This window comes from Chionomys nivalis, chromosome 18 (assembly GCF_950005125.1).
Source record: "Chionomys nivalis chromosome 18, mChiNiv1.1, whole genome shotgun sequence".
NCBI lineage: Eukaryota > Metazoa > Chordata > Mammalia > Rodentia > Cricetidae > Chionomys > Chionomys nivalis.
In genome coordinates this window covers 7982184-8002098 of record NC_080103.1, presented here as the reverse complement: position 1 = coordinate 8002098, position 19915 = coordinate 7982184, and the positions used below count along the sequence as shown (strand labels likewise).

At 40.7% G+C, this 19915-nt stretch overlaps 3 pseudogenes; all 3 read right to left on the bottom strand.

The window, feature by feature from the left end:
• Nucleotides 1-3984: 3984 nt before the first annotated feature.
• LOC130889917 (speckle-type POZ protein-like) lies at nt 3985-9209 on the bottom strand (annotated as a pseudogene).
• A 2856-nt stretch (nt 9210-12065) lies between these two features.
• Nucleotides 12066-13151, bottom strand: LOC130889914 (speckle-type POZ protein-like; annotated as a pseudogene).
• Nucleotides 13152-17695: 4544 nt separating this feature from the next.
• Nucleotides 17696-18538, bottom strand: LOC130889913 (nascent polypeptide-associated complex subunit alpha-like; annotated as a pseudogene).
• Between the last annotated feature and the right edge of the window lie 1377 nt (nt 18539-19915).

The following is a 19915-nucleotide window of genomic DNA, read 5'->3' as shown; positions in this document are numbered from 1 at the left end:
TCCTAAGATAATATCTTCCCTCAGCATTAAAATTCCTATAGGGCAAATTCTGGAAGGCAATATGACTAGAATACAACTAAGATTTGGATTCACCCTATCCAGATGTACCTCCTGTAATTTTTTTCAATGACTGTTAATTCTTTATCTGCTCTAGTTATTAATTCCCTGGGATTATTTAAGTCTTTGTCACCCTCCAAGGTTTTGTTGAAATGAATTATTAGATCACGTATTAGCCCAACAGCTAGTCGTAGAATGGAAATGTTCCCTAACAATCTTTTATAGTCATTTAGAGTCTGCAATTTCCTAATTTGTACCTTTCGTGTTCTAATTTTCTGTATCTCTATTTTGTAACCTAGGTAATTGACAGTATCTCTTCTTTGTATTTTTAGGAGTATTTTTTAATAACCATTTAAGAAATAATTTCTTCTTCAAACATTCTTTCTAAAGTATCTGTTTGAATCAGATAGCAAAATGCCATCCATGTAATGATAAATTATAGACTTAGAAAATTGCTTGTGTATTATTTCCAATGGCTGACTTACAAAGTATTGGCACAGGGTGGGGTTGTTGACCATTCCCTGTGTAAGGATGGTACACTTGTATCTCCTACTAGGCTGATAATTATTATAAGTAGGCACTGTGAAGGCAAATTTTTCTCTATCCTTTTCTTGTAATGGTGTAGTGTAGAAATGATCCTTTAAATAAATAAATACAAGGGATCATCCTTTTAGTAATACAGAAGGCAGAGGAACTCTAGATTTTAGAGGGCTCATAGGTTAAATTACCTTCCTGAAAGCTTTTATATCTGTCACCTTTCTCCATTTCCAGATTTCTTTTTAGCAAAAATAGAGGAGTATTCCAAGGGTTGGGTGAGTCTTCAATATGGTGAGCATCTAGTTGCTTCTATACTAGCTGTTCTAATGCCTGCAGTTTGTCTTCTGTTAAAGGTTATTGCTTAACCTATATTGGTTTCTCAGTAATCCATTTTAAAGACTGGGTTGTCTGTACCTCTGGAGGTTTGCTACTGACTTTATGCTCTTGTACACCCTGAATGGCTGGTGACCTTTGTTTATAATATCTATCCCCAAAACATGACTTTTGGACACTGCAAGGATGGTAACCTTGGTATCCCATTGCTGCAATGGGTCTTGACCCTATAATTTCACTGCAACATTAGTTATGTATGGACTCAGCCTTCCTTTGTATCCCTCTGGCTCTGTGCACTCAACCCACACCATGCTTTGTTTCACTTAACATAGGGTTTCAATTCCTAGAAATTGAGCATCTTACTATTAAGAGGCCAATCTGAATGCCATGATTCTAGAGTAATAATACTCATGTCCGCACCCCTGTCTAGCAATCCCACAATTAAAATGCTATTTATATGCACTCTTAACTTTGGTCTTTGATCATACATAGAAGTCTGAGATAATATATGTTTCCTATTCCATCATTTAGAACACTATGCTTATTTACAGTAGGCACTGGATTTTTTAAATTTTCCTGGTAAGACATGTTCTCCACAATGACTGAGAATGGCGTGACCATGTTTGAAATGTGAAAGTGTTGGATCCTGCAGTCCAACTACCAGGAGGAGTCGCCCCAAGAGACCATCTCTTATACCACAGTTGATGTAAAAGCATGAGGAGTTTATTAATTCTGTCATGATAGGGTCTTTCAGCATTCGAGAAGCCAGAAAAACCCCGAATAGCTGGTACAGACTACTTTTAAAGCAAAAAGCCACAAAAGTAAGGGGGTTTCTGGGGTTTGGTTTTTAACTATTATGATTGGCTTACTCAAAGGACTATTACTGATAATTGGCTAGAGAGTGGTTGTCAGATCAGGTGAGGTAAGAGGGAACATCTGAGGGTCACGTTGTCCCTTTCCCAGGGACTGACTCAAAACACCAGGAACTGACTCAACACCTAAGGGTTATCTTGCCCCTATTCAATAACTGAGTTCTATTTGGAGAATATTTACAAGGACTCAGAAAGATGATGGAAGGTTCCCAACATTTTGGTATTAGTACATCATGTGTAGCTGTTAACTCCTTAAATCCCAGTGGGGATACTGCTGCTGAGAGGCCTCAAAATTGGCCTCAGAATTGTCAGAAAGGCTTTAGAGTATTTTGAGTTCTACAAAAGCAATTCCTTTCGACAAAAGCTTGTGATTTGACACTAACATGGCTACTAACATAAATATGAACACGCTGTCTTCAATCATTCATGACTAAATCAACAGGGAGCTTGGCTGCAATTAAAGTGTAAATCTACTACTCCACACTAATCTGGAAAGAGTTGTAGAAGGAAAACAGGAGAGTCAGACAAAGGAGTGGGGGAGAGGAATACCCAGGCATTGACTCTGTTTCTAAGAGAGTATGAATTTCTGACAATTGCACAGAAGGAATATTTAGTACAATTAAAGAAAACCCAGAGACAGATATTGTGCTTCAACCTGAATAACAGAAAAGAAAAGCAGTCAGCTACTGTATCTTACCTCTACCTCAGAATGAAAATGGATGAGATTCTGTCTCCATGAATGCTGAAGTCTCCACACTCCACTGAGTTCTTTTCTTTCCCTTTATATGCCTATCTCCACGCAATCATATAACTGCTGCCTCAACCTACATAGTGCTGGAATTAAAGGCGTGTGATCCCAGAGATTGGGATCACCTTTGTGTGAGCTTTGTTTCTTTTTTTAAGAGAGATTCAATCTCAAGTAGCCCAGGATGACTTAGAACTCACAGATATCTCTCTGGCTCTGTCTACCGAGCCCTAGGATTAAAGGTATTTGCCACCAGTCCCTGGCCTGTATAACGGAATAGTATGGCTGCTTTACCCTCTGATATTCAGGCAAACTTTATTTACTAAAAGCCAAATGATATACCACTATAGAAGGTGAGAGAAATCAGAGGAGAATAAAGAATCATATTTTCAATATGTAATGACAGAACCACTGGTCAGAAAGAGAAAGTTTGAATTCTTAATGAATCAATCCCCTTATCCTTTTTCAGAAAAATTAAATATCATTTTTCAAAGCCGAGTCAATCAACACACTGCCAGGTGCAGTTTTCTTTTCCCCTTAGGCCTCCATGTCTCACTTTTCACAAGAGCATGATGGGCCGTTGTTCATACTGCCACTGTCAGTGCCAAGGAAGAGAACTGAGGGCTTGTGGTCCTCTGTGGCAGTGAGTACTGGGCCAAATCTCCCCAGCTCAGCAGAGTTGGAGGGACTAAAATGGGCTTCACCAAACATTAACACTACTAGAACCCACAAACTGATTTTAATATTTTACTCAATTTATATTTTATTTGTGTAAGGTTTTGTCTACAGAGATGGTTGTACTCATGGAGTAGGAACTCAGATCTTCTGTAGCCCAAGTTAGAGATGATTGTAAAGTCACCCACAAGTGCTGGGAAGTGATCAAGGGTCCCCTGCAGAAAAAACTACGCTTTTGTCAACTGAGTCATCATCTCTCCAGCTCACACACGCTGAGTTTGGAGGGAAAATATGTTCTTTTCCGTCCCTTTTTTTGTAAATAAACATTCATGTTTATTCTTTGCTTTTTTTCTGAGCCCTTGATCATATGGTCTGTTCATCAAATGCAGACAGTTTTATGCAAAGAAACCTTACTGGGATTAGCTTGGGATCAGCAAAACCCTGAATCCCAGTGTTCATCTGATTGGACAAAAATCAAAGCAGTCTAACAACAGAACAGAAGTTGCATAGAGTATACCAGAGTCCAGTTCTTCTCCTCCCCCTACCTGCCCTTCACTCATTTATAGAGGTGTTGAAACCAGGCCTAGCAGCTGTGTTTCCCCAAATTCATTGTAAATGTGCCTCAGAGCCCAGAGTCTAAACAGGTGTCATAAGTAACAATACTGACTGTTTCTTCTGGAAGAAGAACGTAGGTCACAGCCCACAGGGTCCTAAGACTGCTTCAGGCATTTGAGGGGGCGCTCCAGGAAAAGACCTGTCCAGAAACTAGGAAGACACATACACCAAGTGGGGATAGGAGTCGACCACTGTCTTCCAGCTCGAGGTCTGAAAAACCTCAGAAGCATGAGCTGTAATGAAATCCATTGCCCGAGATTTCAACTGCACTGAGCTGTGGACGTCAGCCAGGAAGAGAGTGTGGGCAGCATTCTCCACAGAGAGTTACCTGCAGAGGGCACTCTCGCACATAACCTTCCAATGCTCCAGGCCTTACTTGTCAGCATTTGCCAGCACAGCATCTGCCATGCCGTGTAGATCTGGTTCCTTCCTTATGTAAATGAAGTCCATCATTGCCTTAAAAACTTCAGGTTCTAGATCATGAAATTCAATGTCATTCATTCTGCTCTCTTCCATGTCATGTTCAAACATGGCTCTGAAAACTGGAGAGCGAGCAGCTAAGATAGCCTTGTGAGCCTGGAATTCCTGGTCAGCTACCACCACGCAGCAGTCTGTGAAGCGGGAATTCTCCCATAGCTCTCCTAGATCATCTGGGAGTAGCAAACGTGGAGTGGAAAAAAGGAAATCTCAACGAATGAATTTTGTGATACCCCAACCTTGGTTTGGGTTGAACCTGGGGACTCTTTGACTGTTCATGATTCGGGATTCCTCTCCTTTGGCATTCATGATCCCAAACTGGAAATTTGCCCACACGGGGCTCTTTAGAGAGCTGAGCAACCTTAGGAAAACTGACAGGTAACCTCTGCTTTCCTCATCCATCCCATTCGAGTATAGTTTCATAAGCCATTTCTGTTCGTCATTAGTTCCTGGTGAGAAAGAGGGGTTTGCAATGTGATTGCCCAAGTTTCCCTAAGGACAAAAAGAGGTTGCTGATGATCCATCTGTAGGAGAATTTCTTGACTCTTATCTGTGTGTTGCCTCTCCTCTCAGCTGCCAGGTCTCCTGACATTTCTGCTGCTGGGAGTGTGAGGGTTTACCTGGAGCCAAAGAAGAGGATTGTTTTCTTCTTCAACCTGAGGGTCACAATTACAGATTTGTTTTAGATTGTTAATTTTTGTTTTCCTATCTGTTCCCTTTTCTTTTTTTTCCCCCTTTTCTATAAGGTTAGAAACTTTGGTCTTTCTGAAATTCTATACATATTGCCCTATGAGATTCAAAGAAGACAGTCTAGAGTACTAGGGATTCTTTCTTATAACACTCCATCTTTTCTAGATTAAATATTAAGTAAGACAGTTACACACTACTTTTGACAATTTGGAACATTTTATACACTCTTATATTGAAAAGTATACTATGATTGTCTAAAGGAACAGAACACACAGAATGGCTCTCTCTGTATGAAGGAGAGTGATTCATTAGAATGTCTTAGGGCTGCAGTCCTACTAATCCCACAAAGGCTACCTGTGACAGCAAAGTGCAAGACCCCAGTACTTACTCAGTCCCAGAGGTCTGACACGTTGGCTATTCCTCAATCTATGCTGAAATTCCAAAGAAGAATCTCTACTGCCAGGGAAGGAAAGGACTTGCTGTAAGGCAATGGCAAGCAGCAAAGGGCAGCAGCTACCTCCCTACCTTCTCTTTATGCTAACTTTAGAGTGTGTTGAAAAGTTTAGGCTGTCTCTTCCTGCCTTGAGAGCTGGATTAAAGGTGTGTGTCTTCTGGCACCAATTCCAGATTAAAAGTCTGTATTTTTCAAAAGGGGGCCTGAGGAAGCAAGGTCTATGGGAGCAGAAGCCAGGAGGCAATCCAGTCCCTGGAGCCAATAGTCCCAGTACACTGGCAGACCAGCATGGAGCCAGCAACCTAATATCCTGCTTCTCTTTGTGTCTCTCTCTCTCTGTCTCTCTGAATATGTGTTTGTATTTTTATCTGTTTGTATGCATATCTATTTATTTCAGTCAGTTTGTTTTGCTGTAATGACCAATACTTTCTCTGGTATGTAGACAATCCTGTTGATTAAGACCCATGCCTCCTCCTGAAGGTGACCTGAATCCTTTTGGCTGTGCCAGGTCCTCCAGAGAATCATGTACCTGAAATAAAAGCCCCACCTGCCCCATTCCTGGTGTGATACTATACATAAACAAATACTCTACTTGACCCCAGTGGGGTCTAAGTTCCCCCATAGGAAGCTGCTCTCCTCTTCAGAATCATACTCAGGAGAGCAATGAAATAGCAATGCAAAGCTTATGTTTTGCAAATGAGGAGTCCAGCATTTACTGTCTACCTTTGTTTCAAATGACACATTGGAGGGAAAGGGTACCTGCCTCCCTGTCCCTAAACCCATATACAGAAGAGTCACTGATGCTACTAACTAGCCACCTTGAAAAAGTTCCTATATGAAAAACTCAAAAATTCAGAGATCAAAACCAATTGATTGATTTATCCTGTCTTGAGGGATGAGCAGCATTGGAGGCTGATTTTCAGGAGAGCTGGACTGGCGATTACTGGGTGGATTGAATCACTGAAGATATGTTCATGTACTTGAGGCTTAGTGTGTCCATTCAGACATGTTAATCTGGAGAGAGATGATAGATGTAAGGAGCAGTTTACAGCTCACAGTCTAAGGGGAACTGTCTCCAAACCCCTTCTTCAGTAACTGTTGAATCTATTCTGCATCCTTTGGAAACCAGAATACTCTCTCATGTCTAAGGCCCAGCATAGTAAGCATGGAAGTTCAAAGTTTAAAGACAACAGCAGACACCAGTGAGGATGAAAATTAGGAGGTATTGAGAAGCTGCGTCATGGCATCTACATGATGGAAAGAAGTATTTAGTATTTTGTCAGAGCACACCCCTAAGTGGATCAGGAAGACTGTATAGGGAGGATTAACTGAGGAGGAGAGGAAAACCACCAATGAGATTTGGCAGAGCCATCCTGGGTCTGTGAGTCTGGATGGAATAAAAGGAAGGAAAGAAGACAGTCACACTCAGAGTCCCGCCTATCTCTGCTTCCTGCCACCATATATAAACTCTTCCACCTGAACCTTCATGTTGTGAACAGTGAGGCTACTGACAGAGGGAAAAACCACCTCTTCCTTAATCACATGTTTCTTGTTTTGGAAGGAATTCTTTTGTGTGTGTGTGTCTTGTGGGTAGAGACAGATTTTCTAAGTAGCCATGTAGCCAGTCCTAGAACTCACTCTTTAGACCAGGCTGACCTCAAACTCACAGAGATCCACAATCCTCTGCCTCCCTGGTTCTGACGTTAAAGTCACGTGCTACCCTGCCTGGCTTATGGGAAAAGTTCTTACAACAATATAGTAAGAGTAATAACAGCTGTGTGGGAATGGGCATCATTCCTTTATTTATGGAAGATTGACTGCAGTAAGCAAAATGCACTTGTGATGGATAGTCATGGTTTCCTACTTGACTAGACCTAGAACTAACTAAGATCCTACAATGGAGGGCACATCTATGAGTAATGTTATGCTTAAGTTGAAGAAAGTAGATCACTTCAAATGCAGACTTTAAAGGTAGAAAGACACAAACATATAACCTGGACCCCAAGAATGTAAAACTCACACCTTTAATTCATATCTTGAAGCTAGTGCACACACCTCAAATTGGGGCACACCTTTTGCCTCCTTGAAGCCTGTGAAGGTACATGGAAGATAGAAGCTGTTGCTCTTTGTCTGCTTGCCCTCACCTTGAAGCAAGTCCATTCCTTCACTGGCATTAGAGAATTCTTCATAATTCCAACATAGACTAAAGATTAACCTGCAGGTCTAACCTGCTGAACTGATTATGTACAGAATTCTTGGACTTCCACTTCACAGGTACCCATTGATATACTGTAGACAGAAGGTTCTATCTCACCTAGCCCCACAGTCTTTCAGTCCCAAAGAAGCACACAAAGACTTATAGTAATGATAAACACTGGTGCTTATTCCTTAGGCTTGTTGCTAACTAACTTTTACAACTAAAATTCATTCATAAATTATATCTATGTTTAGCCATGTGACTTGGTAACTTTTCCATGTAAGGCATTTTTATCTTCCTTCCTCTGAATCGGATTACAATTGTGTTTCTGACTTTCTTCTTCCCAGAATTCTCCTAGTCTGATAGTCCCAACTATACTTCCTGTTTGACTGCCTGACACTCAGGTTTTTATTCAAACAATAAGAGCAGCAAATCTTTAAAGTGGACAAAAGAATTATTCCACATCATTTCCCCCTTTTTTCTTTTCAAAGCAAGAACCCTGAATCTAGTTTCATTTGTTTAGTGTTTTCCTGACTATATCCCATAACAACTTGTAACCAACATGTTAAACAAAAACAAATATTAATAATCCATTTTTGGAAGATGTGGGCTTAGTTTTCTAGACTACTTCCTTCTGTTTGCTGTGTTGGTAATCTTATTAAGACCCAAAGCAAAAATTTAGGGTAATGATCAAATCCTGACTGGAGTATCCTGTGAAGCTGTATTCAGCCAGCAGTCTTGAAGCTGTTCTGGATGTGGAACTCAGAGGAAACTACAAGGTAGTTGCCATAAAATGTTGGATCATCTGGGCACTTCACGTCTGTCCAAGATTTTTCAGAGGGGTGTTGCTTGATCAAACATGGTTTTTCTTAACCCAGAATGAACCCACAGCTTCTCATTTGCTATGGAAAGAAAAGCAGAACCTCTTTCCAAAGGAACATATCTTTGACTTAAATTTTGAAGTTGAGATATTTTTGAAATATATAGGTTGGATTAATCCATCAGCACTTATACTCAAATGCCTTTTAGCAGCTGTTGCTCCTTCCTCAGCAATCAAACAATTCAGAGACAAGACAATAACATAAAGTAACCCAAATCTCTATGTTTTTTACATCTTTATGTGGCTTTTAAAATACTCTATTTCTTTTCATTATATTTTTAACTTTTGGTTTTTTGAGACAGGATTTCTCTGTGTATCATTGGCTGTCCTACATCTCATTCTTCTGTAGAACTGACTGGACTTGAACTCACAGACCACTTCCCTCTACCTCTAAAGTGCTCAGATTAAAGGTGTGTGCCACCACACTGGACTACTCTATTTTTTGAAAGGTGTTCTTTATCCTTTTTTTCTCTCCCAAGTCTACATATATTTTTAAACACACTGTAAGTCACTTAGGGTTCTTTTTTTTTTTTATCTAAGTCTGTCTTTACAATATATCCTGATCTTTTTCTGTGTGCATGCATGTTTAATCTGCTAAATGATATGCCTACCTTAGAGCTGCAACTTTGGTAGCTGGCTCCACCGCATTCCTTAGCTATTTTAGAGTCTAACTTCATCGTGGAGATATTGGCAGGAAGAAGATTTATTATCACAACTCTGTGAAGTTTCAGGTCCATGCAACCACCAAGAAACTTGATGGTGGCTGCCGATAAACACCATTTCAGTGTTTGGTGGAAGAGCCTTTTAAAAGAGCTGTGAGGGTCTGTGACTAACACTGAGTGAGGCAGCCTCTCTTAATGGAACTGTGACTCTGCATACCACCAGCAAACAGAGCCTACTGAAGTAATGGTAGTTGCCTATAAGCTGTGCTTGATGCTGTTCCTGTCTGTCTAAAATCATTTTTTCTTCCAAACAGAAGTCATAACTTTATTAGTGATAGAAACAGTACAAATTTCAAATCAAGCTGTAGTTCCACCTTTGACACACCAAAAAAAGGGGGAGGGGATTGGGGGTGTCCTCGCTGTCATTATTACATGGTTAATTCCATAATAGCATTTACACTATTATTACTGTTGGTTTTTAGGGCTCGCAATGCCGTTGCTCTGGACACATCCACCTATGACATGATCAAGATTCCATCTCTCATACCACATTTGATATAAAGCATGAGGATTTTATTAATCTGTCATGACAGGGTCTTTCAACGTTCGATGAGCCAGAAAGACCCTGAATAGCTGGTACAAGCTACTTTTAAAGCAAAAAGCTACAAAAGGAAGTGGGTATCTGGGGGTTGTTTTTTTTAACTATTACGATTGGCTTATTCAAAGGGCTATTACCAATAATTGGCTGGAGAGTGGTTGCCCGATCAGGTGAGGTAAGATGGAACATCTGAGGGTCACTTTGCCCCTTTCCCAGGAATTGAGTCAAAACACCAATAACTGACTCAACACCTAAGGGTTATCTTGCCCCTATTCAATAACTGAGTTCTATTTGGAGAACATTTACATGGACTCAGAAAGATGACGAAGAGTTCCCAACATTTTAGTACATTCATGTGTAGTTGTTACATCGTTGGTTCCTGGGCGATGGGGGACATTTCTGCTGAGAGGCCTCAAAATTGGCCTCAGAGTTGTTAGAAATAGCTTTAGAGTTATTTTAGAATTCTACAAAAGCAATTCCTTTTGACAAAAGGAGTGTGATATGACACTAACATGGCTACCAACATAAACATGAACATGTTGTTTTCAACATTAAAGCCTAAATCAACAGGGAGCTTGGCTTCGATTAAACTGTAAATCTACTACTCCACACTCTTCTGGAAAGAGTTGTAGAAGAAAAACAAGGAGAGTCAGACAAAGGAGTGGGGAGAGAGGGATACCCAGGCATTGACCCTATTTCTAAGAGAGTATGAATTTCTGACAATTGCACAGAAGGAAGATTTATCACAATTAATGAAAACCCAGAGACAGATATTATGGTTCAACCTGAATAACAGAAAAGAAAAGCAGTCAGCCACTGTATCTTACCTCTAACTCAGAATGAAAATGGGTGAGATCCTGTTTCCATGAATGCTGAAGTCTCCACACTCCACACTCCACTGAGTTCCTCTCTTTCCCGTTATATGCCTTTCTCCACACAGCCATATATCTCCTGCCTCAACCTTCCTAGTGCTGGAATTAAATGAGTGTAATACCAGGTGTTGGGATCACCTTTTTGTGAGCTTTGTTTCTCCTTTAAGACAGATTCAATCTCAAGTAGCCCAGGATGGCTTTGATCTCACAGAGATCTCTCTGGCTCTGTCTCCCGAGTCCTGGGATTAAAGGTGTGTGCCACCAGTCCCTGTACTGTATGACTGAATAGTATGGCCGCTTTACCCTCTGACCTTCAGGCAAACTTTCTTTATTAAAACCCCAAAAATATACCACTATAGAAGGTGATAGAAATCAGAGAAGAATAAAAAAATATATTCTCAATATCTAGTGACAGAACCACAGGTCAGGAATAAAAATTTTAATTCTTAATGAATCAATGTCATCTCTCTTTTTAGAACCAATAAATGTTATTTTTCAAAGTCAAGTCAATCAACACACTGCCAGGTACAGTTATCTTTTTCCCCTTAGGCCTCCATGTCTCATTTTTCACAAGAGCATAATGGGCCGTTATCCATACTACCACTGTCAGTGCCAAGGAAGAGGACTGAGGGCTTGTGGTCCTCTGTGGCAGTGAGGACTGTGCCAAACCTCCAGAGCTCAGCAGAGTTGGAGGGACTAAAATGGGCTTCACCAAACAGAAACAATTCTAGAACCCACAAACTGATTTCAAATATTTTACTCATTTTATATTTTATTTGGGTAAGGTATTGTCTACTGAGATGGCTGTGCCCATGGAATAGGAACTCAGAACCTCTGTAGCCCAAGTTAGAGATGGTTTTAAAGCCCCCCATGTGCGCTGGGAAGTGATCAAGGGTCCCCTGCAGAAATAACTACTGCTTTTGTCAACTGAGTCATCATCTCTCCAACGCGCACATGCTGAGTTTGGAGGGAAAATGTCTTCTTTTTCTTGCCCTTCTCTTGTAAATGAACATTCATGTTTATTCTCTCTTTTGTTCTGATCCCTTGATCATATGGTCTGCTCAATCAATTCAGACAGTTTTCTGCAAAGAAACCTTTCTGGGATGAGCTTGGGTTATGCAAAACCCAGAATCCCTGTTTACATATGATTCGACAAAAATCAAAGCAGTCTAACGGAAGAGTAGAAGATGCATAGAGTATACCAGAGTCCAGTGCTGCTCCTCCCGCTACCTGCCCTTCACTCATTTACAGAGGTGTTGAAGCCAGGCCTAGCAGCTGTGTTTCTCCAAATTAATTGTAAATGTGCCTCAGAGCATACAGTCTTATCAGGTGTTATTAATAACAATAATGACTGTTTCTTTTGGAAGGCACACATAGGTCACAGCCCACAGGGTCCTAAGATCACTTCAGGCATTTGAGGGGGCCTCCAGGAAAAGACCATGTGCAAGGAAACAGAGCGGCACATTCTTCAACCACCAAGTGGGGGTAGGAGTCGACCACTGTCTTCTAGCTTGAGGTCTGAAAAACCTCAGAAGCATGAGCTGTAATGAAATCCATTGCCCGAGATTTCAACTGCACTGAGCTGTGGAGGTCTGCCAGGAAGAGAGTGTGGGCAGCATTCTCCACAGAGAGTTACCTGCAGAGGGCGCTCTCACACATGACCTTCAAACGCTCCAGGCCATACTTGTCAGCAGCTGCCAGCACAGCATCTGCCACGCTGTGGAGATCTGGTTCTTTCCCGGTATAAATGAAGTCCATCATTGCCTTAAAAACTTCAGGTTTCAGGTCATGAATCTCAATGCGATTCGTCCTGCTCTCTTCCATGTCATGTTCAAACATGGCTCTGAAAACTGGAGAGCGAGCAGCTAAGATGGCCTTGTGAGCCTGGAATTCCTGGCCTGCTACCACCACGCAGCAGTCTGTGAAGCGGGAATTCTCCCACAGCTTTCCTAGATCATCTACCAGTGTGCACTTTGGAACGTCAATCCCTGGCTGCACGTTCTGTTCAGAGATGCCGATGCAGTCCTGAACCACACTCACCTCACAGCAGAGTGTGAGTTTGTCATCTGGGAGAAGCAAACATGGAGTGGAAAAAAGGAAGTCTCGAAGAATGAACTTAGCAATACCCCAGCCTTCGTTTTGGTCGAACCTGAGAACTCTTTGATTGTTCATGATTCGAAATTCCTCTCCTTTGGCATTTATGATTCCAAACTGGAACTTTGCCCACACAGGGCTATTTGGAGAGCTGCACAACACTAGGAAAACTGACAGGTAACCTCTGCTTTCCTCATTGTTCCCATTTATGTATAGTTTCATAAGCCATTTCTGTTTGTCATTGGCTCCTGGCGAGAAAGTGGGGCTTGCAATGTGATTGCCCAAGTTTCCCTCCAAGCAAAAGGAGAAGTTGCAGATGGTCCATCTGTACGAGAATTTCTTGACTTTGATGTGTGTGTAGCCTCTGCTCTCAGCTCCCAGGTCTCCGGACATATCTGCTGCTGGGAGTGTGAAGCCAAAGAAGAACAGGATTGTTCTGTTCTTCAATCTGGGGGTCACAATTACAGATTTATTTTAGACTTTTATTTTATGTTTTTCCATCTGTTCCCTCTTCTATGAGGTTAGAAACATTGGTCGTTCTGAAATTCTATAGATACTGCCCTGTAAGATTTAATGAAGACAGTCTAGAGTACTAGGGATTCTTTCTTACATCACTCCATTTTTCTAGATTAAATATTAAGCAAGAAGGTGATTAGCTTTGTCAATCACAAACTACTCTTGATAATTTGGAACATTTTATACACTCTTATATTGAAAAGTATACTGTGATTCTCTAAAGGAACACAACACATAGAAAGGCTCTCTCTGTATGAAGGAGAGTGATTCATTAGAATGACTTAGGGCTTCAGTCCCACTAATCCCACAAATGCTACCTGTGACATAAAAATAAAGAACCCAGTACTTACTCAGTCCCGGAGGTCTGACGTGTTGGCTATTCCTCAGTCTATGCTGGAATTCCAAAGATGATTCTCTACTGCCAGGGAAGGAAAGGACTTGCGGCAAGGCAAGGGCAAGCAGCAAAGGGCAGCAGCTGCCTCCTTGCCTCTCCTTTTATGCTAACAGCAGAGGGTGTGGCACAGTTTAGGGTGTATCTTCCAGTCTTGGGATCTGGATTAAAGGTGTGTGTCTCCTGGCACTAATTCCAGATTAAAACTTTGTATTTTTCAAAAGGGGGCCTGAGGAAGCAAGGTCTAAGGGAACAGAAGCCAGGAGGCAATCCGTTCCCTGGAACCAATTCAGTCCCAGGACACTGGCAGAACAGGATTGAGCCACCAACCTGATAACCTGATATTCTCTCTCTCTCTCTCTCTCTCTCTCTCTCTCTCTCTCTCTCTCTCTCTCTCTCTCTCTCTCCCCCTCCCTCTCAGAATGTGTGTTTGTATTTGTGTCTATTTATATGCTTTCTATTTGTTTCAGTCCGTTTGTTTTGCTGTAATGACCAAGACTTTTTCTCGTATGTAGACAATTCTGTTGATTAAGACCCATGCCTCTTCCTGATGGTGACCTGAATCCATTTTACTGTGCCAGGTCCTCCAGAGAACCACTTACCTTAAATAAAAGCCACACCTGCCCTCTCCTGGGATGATACTGTATATGAACAAATACACTACTTGAGCCCCAGTGGGGTCTAAGTTCACCCATAGGAAGCTACTCTCCTCTTCAGGTAAATACTTAGTAGAGCAATGAAATTGCAATGCAAACTTTTATGTTTGGCAAATGAAGAGTCTAGCACTGAATGTCTACCTTTGTTTCAAATGACACATTGGAGAGAAAGGGTACCTGTCTCCCTGTCCCTAAATCCACATATAGAAGAGTCACTGATGCTACTAACTAGACACCTGGAAAAGGATCCTCTATGAAATACTCAAAAATCCAGAAATCTGAACCAATTGATTGATTTATCCTGTCCTGAGGGATGAGTAGCCTTGGAGACTGATTTTCAGGAGAGCTGGACTGGGGATTACTGAGTGGATTGAATCACTGAAGATATGTTCATGTACTTGAAGCTTAGTATGTCCATTCAGACATGTTAATCTGGAGAGAGATGATAGATGTAAGGTGCAGCTTACAACTCACAGTCTAAGGGGAACTGTCTCCAAACCCCTTCTTCAGTAACTGTTGAGTATATTCTGCATCCTTTGGAAACCAGAATACTCTCTCATGTCTAAGGCCCAGCATAGTAAGTATGGAAGTTCAAAGTTTAAAGACAACAGCACACACCAGTGAGGATGAAAATTAGGAGGTATTGAGAGGCTGAGTCTTCACGTCTACATGACGGAAAGGAGAAGTATTTACTATTTTCTCAGAGCACACCCCTAAGTGGATCAGGAAGACTGTATAGGGAGGATTAACTGAGGAGGAGAGGAAAACCACCAATGAGATTTGGCAGAGCCATCCTGGGTCTGTGAGTCTGGATGGAATAAAAGGAAGGAAAGAAGACAGTCACACTCAGAGTCCTGCCTATCTCTGCTTCCTGCCACCATATATAAACTCTTCCACGTGAACCTTCATGTTGTGAACACTGAGGCCCATGACAGAGTGAAAAACCACCTCTTCCTTCATCATGTTTCTTGTTTTAGAAGGAATACTTTTGTGTGTGTGTTTGGGGGCGGGACAGGGTTTCTAAGTAGCTCTGTAGCCAGTCCTAGAACTCACTCTTTAGACCAGGCTGACCATAAACTTACAGAGATCCACCATCCTCTGCCTCCCAGGTGCTGGCATTAAAGGCATGTGCTATCCCTGCCTGGCTTAGGAGAAGAATTCTTACAACAATATAGTAAGAGTAATAACAGCTGTGTGGGAATGGGCATCATTCCTTTATTTATGGAAGACTGACTCCAGTAAGCAAAATGCACTTGTGATGGATAGTCATGGTTTCCTACTTGACTAGACCTGGAATTAACTAAAATCCTACAATGGAGGGTACAACTATGAGTAATGTTATGCTTAAGTTGAAGAAAGTAGATCACTTCAAATGCAGACTTTAAAGGTAGAAAGACACAAACATTTAACCTGGACCTCAAGAATGTAAAACTCACACCTTTAATTCATATCTTGAGGCTAGTGCACACACCTTAAATTGGGACACACCTTTTGCCTTCCGGAAGCCTGTGAAAGAACATGGAATATAGAAGTTGTTGCTCTTTGTCTGCGTGCCCTCATCTTGCAGCAAGTCCATTCCTTCACTGGCATTAGAGAATTCTTCATAATTCCAACATAGACTAAAGATTAACCTGCAGGTCTATCCTGCTGGACTGAGTATGTATTAAACTCTTGGCCTTCCACTTCACAGGTAGCCATTGATATACTGTAGACAGAAGGTTCTGTCCCACCTAGCCCCACAGTCTAAAGTCCCAAAGAAGCACACAAAGACTTATAGTAATGATAAGCACTTGGGCCTATTCCTTAGGCTTGTTGCTAACTAACTCTTACAAGTAAAATTAATTCATTAATCATAACTATGTTTAGCCTTGTGACTTGGTGCCTTTCCATGTAAGGCATTTTTATCTTCCTTCCTCTGAGTCGGATTACAACTGTGTTTCTGACTTTCCTCTTCCCAGAATTCTCCTAGTCTGATAGTCCCAACTATGCTTCCTGCCTGGCTACTGGACACTCAGGTTTTTATTCAACCAATAAGAACAGCAAATCTTTAAAGTGGACAAGAGATTTATTCCACATCATTTCCCCCTTTTTTCTTTTCAAAGCAAGAACCCTGAATCTAATTTCCTTTGTTTAGTGTTTTCCTGACTATTATCCATAACAACTTGGAACCAACATGTTAAACAAAAACAAATATTCATAATCCATTTTTGGAAGATGTGGGCTTAGTTTTCTAGACTTCTTCCTGCTGTTTTGGGGTGTTGGTAATCTTATTAGAACCCAAAGCAAAAATTTAGGGTAATGATCAAACCTGACTGGAGTATCCTGTGAAGTTGTATTCAGCCAACAGTCTTGAAGCTGTTCTGGATGTGGAACTCAGAGAAAACTGCAAGGTAGTTGCCATAAAATGTTGGATCATCTGGGCACTTTACTCCTATTAAAGATTTTTAAGAGGGGTCTTGCTTGATCAAACATGGTTTAATTAACCCATAATGAATCCATAGTTTCTCATTTGCTGTGGAAAGAAAAGCAGAACCTCTTTCCAAAGGAACATATATTTTGACTTAAATTTTGAAGTTGAGATATTTTGAAATATATAGGTTGGATTAATCCATCAGCACTTATACTCAAATTCTTTTAGCAGCTGTTGCTCCTTCCTCTGCAAACAAACAATTCAAAGACAAGACAATAACAGAAAGCAACCCACTCTGTATATTTTACATCTTCACGTGGCTTTTTAAAAATTCTATTTCTTTTAATTATATTTTTAAAATTTGGTTTTTTGAGACAGGGTTTCTCTGTGTATCATTGGCTGTCCTACATCTCACTCTGCTGTAGACCTGACTGGGCTTGAACTCACAGACCACCTCCGTCTAGCCCCCAAGTGCTGAGAATAAAGATGTGTGCAACCATACTGGAAAACTCTATTTTTGAAAGCTACTCTCTATCCTTTTTTTCTTTCCCAAGTCTACATATATTTTTAAAAACACTGTAAGCCACTTTGAGGGTTTTTTGGCTTAAGTCTGTCTTGAGTGTATATCTTGATCTTTTTCTGAGTGCATACAACTTTAATCTGCTAAGTGATATGCCTACCTTAGAGCTGCAACTTTGGTAGCTGGCTCCACCCCATTCCTTAGTTATTTGAGAGTCTAACTTCATGGTGTAGGTACTCACAGGAACCAGATTTATTATCACAACTCTGTGAAGTTTCAGGTCCATGCAACCACCAAGAAACCTGATGGTGGCTGCCCATAAACACCATTTCAGTGTTTGGTGGAAGAGCCTCTTAAAAGAGCTGTGAGGGTCTTTGAATAACACTGAGTCAGACAACCTCTTTTAAAGGAGCCGTACCTCTGCATACCACCAGCAAACAAAGCCTACTGGAGTAATGATGGTTGCCTACAAGCTGTGCTTGATGCTGTTCCTGCCTGTCTAGAATCATTATTTTTCTTCCAACCAGAAGCCATAACTTTATTAGTGATATAAAGAGCACAAATTTCAAACCAAGCTGTAGTTCCACCTTTGAAACACCAAAAAAGGGAGAGGGGAAGGGGAGTGTCATCGCTGTCAAATAATTGCATTGTTAATTCCATAATAACATTTACAATATCATTACTGTTGTTTTTCAGGTCTCACTGCCTTTGCTCTGGACACATTCACCTGTGACATGACCAATTCTATGCCCTTAACTCCCACACCTGCTTCATCAACCTCCTCCTCATCACTCTCCTCTTGTACTGTCTGAGTCTGAGTATATTCTTGAATATTTGAAACAGCTTCACCTTAAACTTTGAACTTCTCAGCAGCTGCTAACTATGCTTGCTGAGACAAATCTTCAGTCTTGGCTTCTCCAAATATGAGGTAGGTGTCTGAAGCTGGGCTCTTGTAGACATCTGGTTTGGTAATGTCTAAGAGGATATTTTTAGATTTCTGGATAGTGACTCTAGTAACCCCTGTAACCTGCTGAAGACCCAGTTTGGACATAGCCCTCCGTGCTTTCTTTTCACCCCGGCTCTGCTCTGCTTTACTGACTGGTTTTTCGTCGATTTCAGCTGCTGCCGCCAACTGAACTTATTGTGTGGCTCTCTGTATGGAGTCTTGTTCCTGAGCTCTGGTACTGATTCATTGCTGTCAGATTCTGTTTTTGACCCTCTCTCAGCCTGGGACTGTGGCAGCTCCTTCTCTGTGCCAGGGACGGTGTCTGTGGCTTCATCAGGCATTTTGTACAGAGGACGTGGAACTAAGATGGCAGTGGAAAGAGAGCAGGAAATTTCAAAGACAGTTCCACCTATATGGGCAATTTGTCCCTCACATATTTCTATGTCCTGCAGAACGTCTAGCAGACTCTTTCATGAAGAAGAAACCCTGAAGGACAATCTCAGCTTTAGGCAAGTCATTTTTCTTTGGGTTCTTCATGTCCAAATTATCACGAAGTCCAGGCAAGAACAGTTTCGTGCCTCTTCAATGCCCATCATATTCTTGAAGTAATTGTTGCTTACAGGAGCAGATGAGTCTCATTGTCATGAAAAGTTCTAAGACATTAAAACATTTTAAATGCTATATTTTGTAGTCTTTGAAAGGTTTGAAGAATGCCTATCTAACTGACTACAACTCTATACATCTAGAAAATCTAACATGGCTACAATCTTGCCTATTATAGATGACTATTTATTAACTTATGTTTCTTAATTATACATTACATTTTTAAATGAGCTAAACAGAGACAATACCTGAAATATATATCTGTACATCTATGAAACCTAACTAGCATGACTACAAGCCTGACTATTATAGATGATTTTCTATTAACCATATAGGTTACTTTCATATTATATTTTTAAATGAGCTGTACAAACACAATACTTAATCAAGAGCAGAATATATATACAATAATACAATACAACAAAATTGACCTTGAATTTGTATCAATAGACCAAGATCTATACCAAAGTATCCATCTCTGTAGCATATCCCCCTTTAAATGTAAAGAAACATTTATAAACAATATTTGGGAATATGGGCATACTTCTCTCCATACTGCTTCTGCTTTTTGTTGGGAAAATATTCAGGAGGGGGGGTACTCACAACAAACTGTCATAGGATCTTGGTGCATCAAACCACATTAGTCTAGAAGCAATTCACAGATTCTCATCCTCTGTGGAAACAAAATAAAAACCTCTTTTCCAAAGTAACATATCCTTAGACTAAAATTTTAAAGTAAAGATACCTTTGTGTTAGTTTAGCTAGCAGTCTCCAGAAGCAAATGTCTTTCTGCAGTCAAAAAATTCAAAGAAAACACAATAGTATAAATAATCCAGACTGTCTGTGTATACTCCACTTTATGTGGCTTTTACTCTATTACTTTTTAATATTTATTTTATCTTTCCTCCTGTAAACTATGACTGTACCTGTCTCTTTAAAGACTTTGTTTTATTGTTTTAAAACCATTTACATCTTTTTATAACTCTCTATCCTCTTTTTCTTCTCTCTCCCAAGTCTCATCTAGAGGTCTTTTTCATCTGAATTTGTCTTTATTGTGTATTTCTAATTATTTTCTGACCAGAAGTGCTTCTAAAAATGCTAAGCCCTTCTTATGA